The 13,592-nt window shown below is 49.0% G+C and overlaps 2 non-coding genes across 2 annotated transcripts; both read right to left on the bottom strand.

The window, feature by feature from the left end:
* Positions 1–8,175: 8,175 nt before the first annotated feature.
* On the bottom strand, positions 8,176–8,308 carry LOC140192983 (small nucleolar RNA SNORA57). Its single transcript, XR_011884541.1, has one exon. It is a non-coding gene; the product is annotated as a small nucleolar RNA SNORA57 (small nucleolar RNA).
* A 1,533-nt stretch (positions 8,309–9,841) lies between these two features.
* Positions 9,842–9,974, bottom strand: LOC140192984 (small nucleolar RNA SNORA57). The gene has a single exon (XR_011884542.1). It is a non-coding gene; the product is annotated as a small nucleolar RNA SNORA57 (small nucleolar RNA).
* Positions 9,975–13,592: the final 3,618 nt, after the last annotated feature.

Genomic DNA, 13,592 nt, shown 5'->3' with positions numbered 1-13,592 from the left:
AGAAGAAACCTAGTGACAAAAGCTAATGGCATGTTGGCCTTCATAACAAGGGGAGTTGAGTATAGGAGCAAAGAGGTCCTTCTGCAGTTGTACAGGGCCCTGGTGAGACCACACCTGGAGTACTGTGTGCAGTTTTGGTCTCCAAATTTGAGGAAGGACATTCTTGCTATTGAGGGAGTGCAGTGTAGGTTCACAAGGTTAATTCCCGGGATGGCGAGACTGTCATATGTTGAAAGATTGGAGCGACTGGGCTTGTATACACTGGAATTTAGAAGGATGAGAGGGGATCTGATTGAAACATGTAAGATTATTACGGGATTGGACATGCTAGAGGCAGGAAACATGTTCCCGATGTTGGGGGAGTCCAGAACCAGAGGCCACAGTTTAAGAATAAGGGGTAGACAATTTAGAACGGAGTTGAGGAAAAGCTTTTTCACACAGAGGGTTGTGGTTCTGTGGAATGCTCTGCCTCAGAAGGCACTGGAGGCCAATTCTCTGGATTCTTTCAAAAAAGAGTTAGACAGAGCTCTTAAAGATGGCGGAGTGAAATGATATGGGGAGAAGGCAGGAAAAGGGTCCTGATTGTGGATGATCAGCCATGATCACAGTGAATGGCGGTACTGGCTCGAAGGGCTGAATGGCCTGCTCCTGCACCTATTGTCTATTGACAAAGAGGTCACTGTTTGGACTCTCTCCTAAGTAGCCTGTGAGGGTGTTTGATTCCATTCGAATTCAAAAGTGTGATTGTCACATAGTTAATCCCCAGGAGTGGGTTCTCTGGTCAGGGGAGTACCTTTGTGAATACCACTACTGTGTTACCCTTGTTTGGGTGTGGTAGTTCACTAAACCTGTGAAGGCACTCCAGTGGCAAATCACTGTTGGAGTTATTTCGTATGTCGTGGAACTGGATAAGTGGCTATCATAGTTGTGTGTTTGGGGTAACCTTGTGTGATAATCCTTGCCTAATTTGGTAGCTTTACCACTTGAAGACAGTACCTCAGTGATAGACTACTGTTGGTGATAATCCATACGTGGATTCTGCTGCGAGTGCCTTGTGTCCACCACTTTGGGATGTCCCGTAGCTGAATTCAGGGGTGGTACCACTTGTGTTGAAAGGATATTCATTGAAGATCACTGTGGGTGATATTTCGTGTGTAGAGTGGAACAACTTCGGAGATAAAACCTACTACTATGGTTATTTTGTATTGCTGTCATGGAATCTGTGGAATATCGATGTAATTGCCTTCTCACAACATTCATCTTTTGGATTACAAATATCTCTCATTAATTAACCTGAGCATTGAACTGAACTATCTTACGTTCCGTCGTAAGACGGTATCTATTTACCCCTAGGCTTTTTTATTTCCAAATTTATATACATATAATCTTTGCTAACCTGTTGAATATAATCTGAATCTATATTGCTGTATTGCGTAGTTACTAATAAATAGTATTAGTTAATAGCAATACCAGACTCCAAAGTGTTTTCCATTTCTGCTGGTTCTTTAACCCATCACGGGGTACACGACACCACATTTCAAAGAAAAATACGTAAGAGTGAAAGAACAAGCAAGAAAAAATCTGCAGGTGCAGGTCCTGCCGAAGGGTCTCGGCCTGAAACGTCAACTGTTTACTCTTTTTCATAGATGCTGCCTGGCCTGCTGAGTTCCTCCAGTATTTTGTGCGCGGTGCGTAAAAGCAAAAGAAAGAGTTTTGTGGACAATCTGGGAGACGTCACCCGGAGTAGCGCTCGTGCTGTTTTTCTTCCCCCCGCGGGGTGGTCAGTTGTTCTTGTTGACGTGAGCTTGATTTTTTTTGCACGGGAGGGGTGGGGGGGTGTGACCTCATCCTTTGAACGGTTTCCATGGCTGCCGGTGGGGAAGATGAACCTCAGGGCTGTATACTGCGAACATACCTCAATAAGAAATGTGCTTTGAAGCCTATCCAAAAGGAATTTCTGACTCACCTGTCCGAATGCCTTTCAGATGTTGTAATTGTACCCATCACCCTCATGCGTGGAAAACGTTCAGAAACAAAACCAGGTTTATTTTCCAACATATGTAGTGGAATGTGTTGTTTGGTGGCCACTGTAAGGTGCAAGATATTTTTAAAATTACATCCGTCTCAACAGTGCTAACGAGAAATAGTGAGGGTGCGTTTACGAACCTTGCAAAAATCAAATGGCAGGGCTGTTCCTAAAACGTTGAGCATGGGACTTCTGGCTCCATGTTGGTTGCAATGACAATATCCCAGAAGGCGAGGTCCTTAATGATGGACGCCACCATCTTGAAGACGCCCTCGATGGTGGGGAGGGTTGGGCTCGTGATGGAAGCGGCCCGGTCTCGACCTCTGCACCTCTCGCGATCCCGCGGAGTTCCCCCGTACCGGTCAGAATGCTCTCTGCCGGACAGGAACAGGACGGGGAGCCTCGCCCAACGCCCGCAAAATACTGGCGCCACTCAGCAGGTCAGGCGGCATCTGTGGAAACGAGTAAGCGGTCGACGTTTCAGGCCGAGTCCCTTCCTCGAGGAAGACGCAATAAAAAGGCGTCGGGGGTTGGGGGGGAGGAGGCGGCTAGCTGGAAGGTGATAGGTGAAGCCATGTGGGTGGGAGAGGTAATCTGACTGGAGAAGAGGGTGAATAATAGGACAAAGGGAAGGAGGGGCACCAGGGGAGGTGATAGGCAGGCGAGAAGAGGCAAGAAGCCAGAGTGGGGGATAGAAGAGGGAAGGTGGAAGGAGAAATCGATGTTCAGCCATCAGGTTGAAGGCTACCTAAACGGAATACAACGCGTTGCTTCCCTCCACCCTGAGTGTGGCCTTGGAGATGGTGGGAAGTGAATGACATGCTGGATGCAGAGGCTTCATTGGGAGGTAGGCTAGGACAAGAGGAACTCTACCCCTGTTTGGGGGTAGAAAGGTCTCATTGTGGGAACAGATGCAAAGATGTAAGAACTATGAAAAGGGAATAGCAGGACTGGCTGGTGGCACAACGACATCGGCGCCAGACCCGGGAGCGGAGGTTCCCAGGTTCGAAACCAGTCGGGTCCAGCCCCGAGCACACTTTCCATCCGTGCCGGGTTGAGTGTTGAGATCGCAACTCCACCTCGTCAAATAAAGGGGAAAATACTGTGAAAATGTCTGTGTGAGGAGTGGTGCGCCACGCAGTCTCTCTGTCTCGCTCTGCGCCTTGGAAAAAGCCATGAAAAATCTATAAGGGATGCACGCATGGACACGCAGACGTGCACGCACACAGGCACACACCAAAAAAAAATAGCATTTTTTTTTTAAACAGGAGATGCAGACATTGTTCTTTTTTTTTACAGGAAACAAGGGGATCGGGGAAAAGGAATAGTCAATTTGGCTGTGGGAATTGGTAGGTTTATAACAGTGGTCCCCAACCTCCAGGCCACGAAGCATGCAGGGGTGCAGTGGTAGCCTGAACGTACCCAGCACATCTATAAAAAAGCTGAAATAAACAAGCTAATTACGTGCTGGGCAGCACCTAATTAGCTTGTTTATTTTGGCTTTTTTCTTAAAGATGAGCTGGGTGCATTCTGGCTACCACTGCACCCCTGCATGCTTCGCGGCCCACTGGTTTATAGTAGAGGTCCGTAGACCACTTGTCTCTGGAGAAAGTATTGGGGAGCATTATCAGGGACCGTTTTACACCCCCAACAGAAAGGCAGGGCATAACTGGGGCCTATGCGACGCCCATGACTACCCCTTGTGTCAGAGTGACTGACCGACCCCTTAACACCAGCTAGACAAGGAACTGGCCGTTGATCTGTCCCAATCAACATAGCTGCTGTCAGTTGATGCAGCTGGTCAAGAGTTTTTAAGTTCCTAGATGTCCATCTCACCAGCAACCTCTCCTGATCCCACCACACTGATGCAGTGATCAAGATACACCAGGGGGATGCACATCAGTACTTGTGGACAAGGATTCTCAAATTTCTATAGATGTGCTACAGATTACTGACAGGTTGCATCCCAGCCTAGTACAGGAAGTGCTCCGGGCTGCAGAACCCACGGAGAATAGCAAACACTGCCCAGTTCGTCACGGGGTCATCAGTCCCTATCATAACCCATTTTCATGTGGTATGTTGCTCCAGGGCGGCAGAGTTCAACTGAGGGTCTGCGAGAGATCGTGATTACAAAATATTGAGTTTTTCATGCTGGTGCTCGCAGTGACTGAGCAGCCCCCGTTAGCGGTCTCTCAGCCCACTGCACGGTAACCCCAACGCGCTGCCGACTGACTTATGGGAGCAAACCAACACCCGGTGGGGTGGAAAATTGGAGGATTCTTGCACATCACGACTCAACTTCTGGACTGTCACCTCACTGTCGTAAATGTTGCAAAAAGGCAGATTGTGTGGGTTCAGTACTCTTCCCTCAGTTCTCAGGCTGAGCTTAAGATCAGAAAGGTTCCCACCCCACCCAAAAGGGTGACATACTATTCAACATTGTCGATAAATTTTCATGCTGTAAATGGTATTAATTAAAATCAATTTACAACCTTCACAAAGTAAATCTACCAAGCCTACCTTTAGAAAAATTATATCCCATTTTGGCTAAAACCAATAATAAATTTATTATGTTTACCTCGAGTTTTAAGATAAACAGTATTAACAGAGATTCCTTTCAGCTTTCAGCCCAAGTTATACCACTTTGTCTCTTCTACCTCTGGCAGCCTGAAAGCCCAGGTGACCAGAGTCAAGTTCACCTTCTCCCCCAAACCCATCACCTCTCTCACAGCCCCTTCCGGGTGGTGCTGCCACGTTCTCCGACCCCTCAATTCCACCCGTTACATCATCACTTTCGCATTCCTTTCTGCGTTGCTGAACTCCATGCCGCTCTGCTGTTTTGTGCAGATTGTTCACTCAGTGCTAGGGTGCGTTAACAAAAACCTGCCTCGCTTTAGGTGATGCAGGAGTTGCCTGGGCAACTGCAGTCTCAGAGGGTGCTGGTTTCACAGTGACCCTTCAGCAGGACTCAATAATTGCAAGTGCAAACCAATATACAACCAAGCAGAGAGATTAAGTAGTTGTGAAATCTTTATTTCATTTTTAAAAAAATCAAATACAAAACAATCAGGGAACAGTCTAAACCTCCATCCGACACAGGGACACTGTACTAACCACCACATACACAACCCACCCCACAGGCTGACACCATAGTGCCATGCTTACCACTGTTACAGCGCCACCAAGAGGAAGAAAGCTGAACTGTCAGTATATGTAGATGAAGGACATTTTTCAAAATGTCCCAGGGCTTGTTACTCCCTCTCTCTCCACTCACTGCTTGACTGACCAAGCATTTTCTATTTCTGATTTCCAGTATCTTAAACCAGGCAGCACCTATAACCATATAACAATTACAGCACGGAAACAGGCCATCTCGGCCCTTCTAGTCCGTGCCGAACTCTTATTCTCACCTAGTCCACTGACCTGCACTCAGCCCGTAACCCTCCATTCCCTTCCTGTCCATATAGTTGTCCAATTTAACTTTAAACGACAACATCGAACCTGCCTCAACCACTTCTGCTGGAAGCTTGTTAAACACAGCTACCACTCTCTGAGTAAAGAAATTCCCCCTCATGTTACCCCTAAACTTTTGCCCTTTAACTCTCAACTCACGTCCTCTTTTTTGAATCTTCCCCACTCTCAATGAAAAAAGCCTATCCACGTCAACTCTATCAATCCCCCTCATAATTTTAAATACCTCTATCAAGTCCCCCCTCAACCTTCTACGTTCCAAATAAAGACACTTGTTCAACCTTTCTCTGTAACTTAGGAGATGAATTGAAACCCAGGTAACATTTTAGTAAACCTCCACTGTACTCTCTCTATTTTGTTGACATCTTTCCTATAATTTAGTGACCAAAACTGTACACAATACTCCAAATTTGACCTTACCAATGCCGTGTACAATTTCAACATTACATCCCAACTCCTATACTCAATGCTCTGATTTATAAAGGCCAGCATACTAAAAGCTTTCTTCATCCTATCCACGAGATTCCACCTCCAGGGAACTATGCACCATTATTCCTAGATCCCTCTGTTCTACTGCATTCTTCAATGCCTTACCATTTACCATGTATGTCCTAATTTGATTAGTCCTACCAAAATGTAGCATCTCACATTTATCAGCATTAAACCCCTTCTGCCATCTTTCAGCCCACTCTTCTAACTGGCCTAAATCTCTCTGCAAGCTTTGAAAACCTACTTCATTATCCACAACTCCACCTATCTTAGTATCATCTGCATCCAGTTTACCACCCCATCATCCAGATCAGTAATGTATATGACAAATAACACTGGACCCAGTACAGATCCCCGAGGCACCCCACTAGTCACCGGCCCCCAATCTGACAAACAGTTATCCACCACTACTCTCTGGAGAGAGAAACACCAAGGGATACATTTGCCTGGGGAGGCAGCAGACTGGATCCCTTGGAGGAAGGAGATATTGCTTTTGTGGAAACCTATCTGTAACCCTGAAGTCCTGATGAATTTTATAACTTTTGTAAATGTAGTGTAGCAAAATGGAACCCGCGTGATCCCAGAGTGCTTTGCTAATTTGCTGATGTGGTTGGATAAAAAGCTTGCTTCTAGAGTATGTGGTTTATAGCAGGGAGTGTTTTGACAATGACATGACTAAAAGCAGAGAATGAGGCTCATTCAAGATGGGATGCAAGGAAAGACAGGAATGCAATTAATGACCTCAAAGACATGAAGTTAAACAGAAAAATGATCTGTTTTCAGCTGCAAGATTGAAGCTACCTACCAACAACTTAACACACAAAGGCAATCTTCCCTTGCAAGTAATAAACGCACTTATAATCCAATCCACTGAGATGGTTACTGTCTATTTAGAAGACTTAGGTGAGTGGTACATGACAATTTCAAATGGGGAAAGAACTTGGGGGGGCAGGGGGTGGTTGGTCTGCAATGGGACAATAATGAGGGACCGTTTCCTCAGACTGGTGCCTGGGAATAGAGGCAGGAAATTAGGAGGAATATTTGGAATTGAGAATTCTCTGGGCACTGAATGTGGTTAAGACCAGTAATTCTTTTTACTTAAAGCTCAAGAGGCTGTGGAGACCAGGTAGGGCGGCAGATAAAACCCAGGGTCAGACACAAGAGGACACAGGTGGTGGAGCCCCTGCTGTGTGTGTGGAGTTTGCACGTTCCCCCGTGACCGTGTGGGTTTCCCCCAGTCGCTCTGGTTTCCTCCCACAACCCGAACAGGTGTAGGTCAATGGGCTGACTGGCCACTGTAAAACAGGATTTAGTGCTTTCCTGGCGAACATCACGAATAAACTCCTCTCGGGCTTCCAGCCAGGCACAGGAGCTGGGTTATAACCAACATTTTGATGACTAACTCTGCCTTCTCCACCAGGCTTCATCATTGATGAAGAAGACAGAGTTTGTCATCGAAACATCGATTATGGTCGCCACCTGCTGCAAGCCCAAGCGGAGTTTACGGGCCACTGCAAGGTCCGCCCACCCCCCAAGTGTGTAGATGAGGGTCAGCATCAGGAAGTAGAAACAGAACAGAAATGATCACCATCTTATCACGTGAAATTTGTTTTTTCAGCTGCAGTACAGGGCGAAGATAGAAATCATAAATTAAAAATATTGCAATAAAGGAATAATGAATTAGTGTTCATGGACCATAAATCTGATGGCAGGGGGAATGAGCTGTCTCTGAACTATTGAGAGAATAGGTTTTGGGGGAACAGTGGGGATTACTCCAAGAGCCGTCATTGACTTGATGGGCCAAATAGTCTGATGTAAGAATACATGGAACTTAGTCACAGCAGGTGAATGGTTTGGCTATTGTAACCTGTTCATTCTGGCACCAAATGCCCCCCAATGGACATCCCACCCGCTCATTCACCGGGTGTTTACAGGGAAGCGCTCCGGCCTCTGGAACTTGCTCTGACGTTGCTCGCTCCCGAGTGCTGTCCCAGCGAGTCGCAATAACCTGGAGAGAGGCAGGACCCAGGGTTAAGCTTTAAAGCTACAAGGATCCAAGAACACCCACACACCCAGAGGAGCGACTCACGTTTCCTCTCGGCAGCGAGAGCCAGCCAATCGTGTTCACATGCTGGCATCCCCCCCCACCACAACCCTCTCACACCCGAAGTGGGATAGAACCCCAGGAACTGTGTCTCAGCCAATGAGGATGGGACCAGGAGACGGCGGCCCACTGGCACCGAAGACGTGGCGGAGTTTGCTCTCCCTCCGCAAACACACGCACAGGCCACGGGCAGACGCAGGCGTGTCAAGAACAGGAGGGTCCCCGCTTTGGCCAGGAAAGGGGTGGACCACGACGTACCCGCGGGTCCCAGCCCCGGACTGCTGGGAATGGTCACACGGCCCGCGGACTGCCCGAACAGGAACCGGCCCACTTCGCGAGCGGACGGAGACAGCACTTACCCACATGATCTGCGTCCGCGTCGACAGCTCCAGCCGGGGGGAGTCACATTGCCAACCATTCTGCCCCTCCCTTACTATCCCAAGTGGCTGCCTGGTCTCAGTAACTGCACTGGATGTTCAGTGGCCACCCCCCACCCCGAGGAGCTACAAGCCTCAGCCACCCCCTCAGTGGAGCCTGTCTTGCATGTGGTGAGCACAGAGCCAAGGCATGGAACACACAAGTCATGACATTCACACATTTGGAACTGTACCGCACCGAAACAGGCCTTTTGGCCCAATATACCCATCCCATTCCCAGCACGTTCTCTGCTGAGGCGAATCAGATATCCTGAGGAAGTCACAGCCTGATTCTTGACTGCCTGCTCCCCCAGTGCCATTCTCTCAAGCCCCTGCCTCCACATCGCCCGACCCTCTCCCCACTCAACCGTACACCTCTGCTGAGACTGGCTGCGGGATTGCATGCTTTACTAGGACCACCTTGTCCCCGGCCGGACTCCCACCACCTCCCCACTGGGGGCTTCTGACATGAGTCCATTGCCTGAACCTCACCCACCCTAGAACCGGTCAAACACTGGGTGAACCCCCCGCCCCCTCCCCTCCAGTCCTACACTCATACACTCAGCAATGTGACCCCCCCCCCCCCACCACCACCACTCCAGAACCGGCTGCAGGGATCGAACGCCAGCTCGCCACCTGTGGAAAGAACAGCAGGGTTAGTGAAGTGAACTTCCCCACTGTGAAATAGCAATCAGATGGTTGTAGCATTCCCAATGCAGAGAAACAGGCTGTGAAGATGAATCTGAAATGTATTTATAATTCATTTATTAAAATAAAAGCAGGCCCTTCAAGCCACATCAGCCAGCAATCCCCCATTTCAACCTCAGCCTAATCACAGGACAATTTACAATGACTAATTAACCTACCAACTGAAACGCCTTCGGACTGTGGGAGGAAACCGGAGCGCCAGGGGGAAACCCAGGCGGTCACGGGGAGAACGTACGAACTCCTTACGGGCAGCGTCGGGAATTCAAGCTGGGTGACCCGCACTGTAAACCGTTGTGGCAGGCACTACACTACTGGGTGAAAAATAACTGCGTAGGAGTTACTGAATCAGAAAATGGGAGGAGGACAGTGGTAACTGACTTGGGAGAATTACGCCGCTCGCTAGTGAACGGAATTGCCAGTGCAGCTGGAGAACGAGCCGAGCTGCCAGAGGAAGTGGCTCAGGTGGCTACAGTAGCATCTTTAGGAAGCACCCGGATAGGTGCATGAGAGGGGTAGGCAGCACTTGGATAGACAAGGGCTGAATGCCGGAAACTGGGATTAGCTGGGTTGGCACTGACTGGTCAGGCCGAGTGGCTCTATGCCCAGCAGAACCCCTCCGCAGCAATGAAGTGTCTCAGCCGACGAGGATAGGACCAGGAGACGGCGGCCCGCTGGCACCGAAGACTTGGCGGAGTTTGCTCTCCCTCCGCAAACACACGCACAGGCCACGGGCAGACGCAGGCGTGTCAAGAACGGGAGGGGTTTGTTTTAGAATGCCCCCCCCCCCCAAACGAGGAATCATAAGATCACTGCCAGGAAATGCACTCTGGCCACTCAGCGACATGGCGATCTCAGGCGTTCGGGTCATCACCCAGCTCCTTACAAGAAGCGCTCAGCACTTCTCGTCCCCCAGTACACTCTCAAAAAAATGTGCCCATTCCCAATTAACTAGCACACAGAAAAAGATCTAATAACACAGAAAATCTCAGAACTTCCTCCCGGTGACTGTGTGGGTTTCCTCCGGGTGCTCCGGTTTCCTCCCACAATCCAAAGACGTACCCGTTGGTGGGTTAATTGGCCAGTGTAAATTGTCCCGTGATGAGACTAGGGTTAAATGGGGGGGGGGGTTTACTGGGTGGTCTGCCACGAAACAGGCCACAAGGCACTGTATCCAATACTTCAAAAAATTACCCGCAGCATCAGTAGAGGCAGAGGATTTATTCTTAAACTGAAGCATTAAACTTGTCTTCACAGATGCTGCCCAACTTTATAGGGAATGTGAGATAAATAGGATCAGGTTAGGGAACGGTTCAAAGGTTTAATTTAATGTCAGAGACCGTATACGGCATACAACCTGAAATTCTTATTCTTCGCAGACAGCCACGAAACAAAACCCCATAGATTGAATGATAGAAGAATCCAAGCCCCTCCCCCATTAAAATGGTGTTTGATGGTTAGTACAGACGTATTAGGCCAAAGGCCCTGCCTCTGTGCTGTGTCTCCCTCCACCTCTTTCTCTATTTCCTCTTTTTTTTAAAAAAAGAAAATCCTGACTGGAGCTGAAAGCATTTAGCCTGTGTGCCACAAGACACAGGAAGGTCCAGTGTGGGCCAATGTTTAGCAAATTCCACTCACGCCACAGAAACGCTAGAGCCAACTGAGCAGCTCGATCCTTTACCCCACATTCCCCTGCAACTCCTAAGAGTGCTATATGAGGTCATCCTTACCCTCGGCCATTAGGCTCTATAATGAGCTAACCCAGCGGTCCCCAACCACCGGGCCACAACGCATGTGCTGCCGGGCCGCGAGGAAACGGTACGAGTCAGCTGCACCTTTCCTCATTCCGTCACGCACTGTTGAACTTGAACATAGGGTTGCCAACTGTCCCGTTTTAGCCGGGACATCCCGTATATCAGGCTAAATTGGTTTGTCCCAAACGGGACCGCCCATGTCCCGTATTCCCCCCACTAAGGTAGAGCATTCCTATGAAATCGTTCGTGCCGAAATGGCGTGAAGCAAAGAAGCAATTACCATTAATTTATATAGGAAAAATTTTTCAGCGTTCCCAGACCCAAAAAATAACCTAACAAACCATACCAAATAACACATAAAACCTAAAATAACACTAACATAAAGTAAAAGCAGGAATGATATGATAATTGCACAGCCTATATAAAGTAGAAATAATGTATCTACAGTGTAGCTGGGAAGATTAAGCCAAGACCGATTTGTGGGCGGAAAAAAAATCAGCATCTATGCGCACACAGGTGCCCACGCAAGGCTTCATGGTCATGGTAGTCTTTCCTGGGGTAAAGTATCCCGGGATTTGACTGCTACTTTTGTCCCTTATTTGGGAGTGAGAAAGTTGGCAACCCGAACTGTAAAAGACATGTTGAGGTGATTTTAACCCTACTTGAACAACCCCCCCAACCCCCGGTCAGCCAGTCCACCTAAGTATTGTCAATATTAAACCGATCCACAGTGCAAAAAAGGTTGGGGACCCCTGATCTAACCTACAGCTGGGGAAGTGATGACCCCCCCCCCCCCCCATTAGACTGTTTGAGGTAACATTGTTTATTCTTTCTTACTTCTCTTCTAATACTTGTGTATCTGTGCACTCATAATGCTACTGTGACACTAATTTCCTTTGGGATCAATAAAGTTTCTAACTATCCAAGCTATTCACATACTGGGGGCAGTTTATCACTGCACCAACCACAGCATCTCCGGGGTAAAGGAGGAACAGGCAATGAAGATTCGGCCGTAATCACATGGAATCTGAACAGGCTCCCTCTCCCCCCCCCCCATTCACAAACACAAGAGATACTGCACATGCTGGAAATCTCGAGTAACAGGCACACACGCACAAAAAGCTGCAGGAACTCAGCAGCCACAGCTATAGAGTGGATTAAACAGACACTCCATCTTCTCAGCCCAGAAAGTCAACTTCGATCCCCTCTGTAGATGCTGCCTGACCTCCTGAGAATATCCAGCATTTGTGGGTTTGCGTGTTGGTCCATATTTCCAGCATCTACAGAATCTCGTGAATCAGGAGGAAAAATAAAAAAGAAATTATCGATATTTCGGGTCAAAACTCTGCAACATAGCTTCCCAGCCCAATGAAGAACTTCCAACTGTTCCTTTTCATCTTATATTCCACTGTTTTGCAAATTTCTCACTGCAGTCTTATAAAAAGCTCGCTAATGCGGCCAGACAACAAATACAATTCCAAGAGGCGTCTTTCTGCACCCGAACACAGGCAACAAATGCCATTCTGATGGGTCAAAAAGTGATCAACTTAGAAGCCACGTGGTCACCGACCTGCCGGCTCCGACCTTACTCCGGTACTGCGCCTGCGCTCGGAACCCACATGCCCACCGTGCGCAAGCGCGGAACGTAAAAGCCGTGACCGTTGCCGGCGGGCCAGGGCCCGGGCAAACCGAACGGGCGCAGTCCCGGGGGAACCGACAGACTTCTCGGTGAAGAGAAGGGTGGATGTTTATGCCAGTAGGGAATTAAGCCGTCACTGATTGAATCAGTCCGCCCCCAAAATCCGGTTTTAAAATAGACTCAACCTCACCCCATCACGGCCGCGCTCGCCCTGAAGAGAAGGGAGCGGCTGGCGCCGCCGCCTTTTATAGCGACGAATTGACAACGATGTTCGCGTTCAGGGCAAGATGGTCCCTTCGCGGTGCTCCGCTACCCCCTAGGGTCTGGGAGGAGAGCTGCACTGACGTCAGAGAGAGGAACGGGGAATTCCCAGTTTGCTCCGGGCTGGAATATCACCATGGCAACAGCATAGGGTCCCACAAGGAGATTGCAGCCACTGGAAATCCGCCGGCAGAGTAGCTTTATTGAGAAGATGTCCCGGGGAGTGTGTCAGTATTTACAGGGGTCCCGGGGAGTGTGTCTGTATTTACAGGGGGTCCCGGGGAGTGTGTCAGTATTTACAGGGGGTCCCGGGGAGTGTGTCAGTATTTACAGGGGGTGTCGGGGAGTGTGTCTGTATTTACAGGGGTCCCGGGGAGTGTGTCAGTATTTACAGGGGTCCCGGGGAGTGTGTCAGTATTTACAGGGGGTGTCGGGGAGTGTGTCTGTATTTACAGGGGGTCCCGGGGAGTGTGTCAGTATTTACAGGGGGTCCCGGGGAGTGTGTCAGTATTTACAGGGGGTGTCGGGGAGTGTGTCTGTATTTACAGGGGGTCCCGGGGAGTGTGTCAGTATTTACAGGGGGTGCCGGGGAGTGTGTCAGTATTTACAGGGGGTGTCGGGGAATGTGTCAGTATTTACAGGGGGTCCCGGGGAGTGTGTCAGTATTTACAGGGGTCCCGGGGAGTGTGTCAGTATTTACAGGGGGTCCCGGGGAGTGTGTCTGTAT

Source organism: Mobula birostris, unplaced genomic scaffold, assembly GCF_030028105.1.
Source record: "Mobula birostris isolate sMobBir1 unplaced genomic scaffold, sMobBir1.hap1 scaffold_3294, whole genome shotgun sequence".
NCBI classification, from domain to species: domain Eukaryota; kingdom Metazoa; phylum Chordata; class Chondrichthyes; order Myliobatiformes; family Myliobatidae; genus Mobula; species Mobula birostris.
This window is presented reverse-complemented; position numbering and strand designations above follow the sequence as displayed.